This window comes from Corylus avellana, chromosome ca2, assembly GCF_901000735.1.
Source record: "Corylus avellana chromosome ca2, CavTom2PMs-1.0".
Lineage (NCBI taxonomy): Eukaryota > Viridiplantae > Streptophyta > Magnoliopsida > Fagales > Betulaceae > Corylus > Corylus avellana.
In genome coordinates this window covers 26,712,210-26,714,023 of record NC_081542.1, presented here as the reverse complement: position 1 = coordinate 26,714,023, position 1,814 = coordinate 26,712,210, and positions in this window count along the sequence as shown.

Here is a 1,814-nt window from a genome sequence, read left to right as displayed (position 1 = left end):
CTTGTTCAGCAAGCGTTTTGTTAACAATGCTCTTGCTAAAAAGTTCAGATTTTTGCATGTTGGTTCTGTCCAAGTTGCAGTCAAATCTTTGACTCGACTCGGTATTAATGCATCTGTCTTGCTTTGTTTACGAGATGCTCGTTTTCTTGATTTTAAAACAAGCATTATCAGTTTGATTCAGTCATCTCTGTTTGGTGGCCCTGTCCACTTTGATGTTTTTCCAAACATGACTTTGAGTTTAACCGATGTTCATATTCTGGAAGCACTGACGCTGAATATTCTCACATCTGGTTATAACATGGAAGTTGGTAGCCATCCTGTTGCTATCATCTATCGTGTTTATTACAAGTTGATAAAAACAAATCTTGATCCACGTGCTGTGATTAAGAATACTGGCGAATCGACTCTGTTGATTCAGAGCTCTACTCAGAATGCCCATATTAAAACCCCAAAAATGATTCGGTGGTCGGAGATTGAACTCCCCAACGAGTGGCTTTTGGAGAATGTTGCAAAACCTTCTCGAGTAGTTAACGATGCCTCTAATCTTGATTACATCCAACAATACATGGATGGATCTGTTAAAATCAATTTTGCTGATTTGGGATTTTCAAATAGAATTGAACGTCCCCTGTTGATTAACGAACGAAGGAATTCTTTTGCTGGTTCAACGACCTCAGAAGGACTCCGTCGTAGAGATAAAGATGTCGACGAATCCCTTAACGATTCTCCTCATCTTCATCCCACTGTTAATCCTGGTTTGAAACTCAAAGGAATTTCCACTGATTCCCAAGTTTCATCTGCTTTTTATTCCACGAAAAATCATCTACTGACGGATGACGATCGCGGATCTCTTTCTCCCTCTGCTTCTGATTTTGTTGCTCCAGTTACACCTGATTTTCCCCATCAGTGTAATGTTATCACTGCTCACATCAAAGACTTTTTCTCTGTTATTGATTGGAAAGCTTTGAACAAGGATTTTTCTTCAAAAGAAAATCGTGAGTTAAGGCATTCTTACCGTGCTAAGTATTCCCAAAAGGAACGAGATCGTATCAAGGTCCAATGGGCCGAAGCTATGATCGAGTCCCAGACTCACATTTTGTTTTTTGATTTTCTCCAAAAACGTTTTCCGGACGAAAATGTTTTGAACGTTGTCAAACAGAAGTTTGTTAAAGAGGATAAATCTGTCGTCAGATCTTCCCATCCTCCCACTACAAACACCCTTCTGGATGTCAACAACATGGTTGTTAAGTGTTCCCCTTTCAAAACTCATGATAAGGACCCTATCACAAACGATAGGAGAATCATCGAGCAAAACAATTTCATTTCCGAATCTCTCCCTGATTTGTCAAAACTTTCATATCAAAAGACTTCTCAAACAGACCTTGAGAAGATTGGCAAATTTATTGATGAGTTTTCAGAAAACATTGCTAGTTCCTATGAACAAGGTATTAGCACCAATTTTGAAAAGGCCCCTCAAGAACTAACTGATTCCAACATCAGGATTCTTGAACAAACCTTTTGTAAGATCGAAACGGAATTAAAACTCCAAAAGATCTGGAACGGATCTATCAATCCTACGAAAGATTTTGAGTTTCCTCTTCTTAATAAAATCAACTACAATTGTATTAGTACCTGTTCTGTTCTGACCAATCAAGAGGAACAAAGCAATACTAAAACATCTCCTGAAAAAACTTTGGAAGAATCTTCAAAACAAAAATCCAAAGCAGTTACAATCTCAGACTTGAAATCCGAGATTCGTAATATCAGGAATGAAATGGTTGATTTAAAAAAGAATAAGCAACTCCCCATCTCTG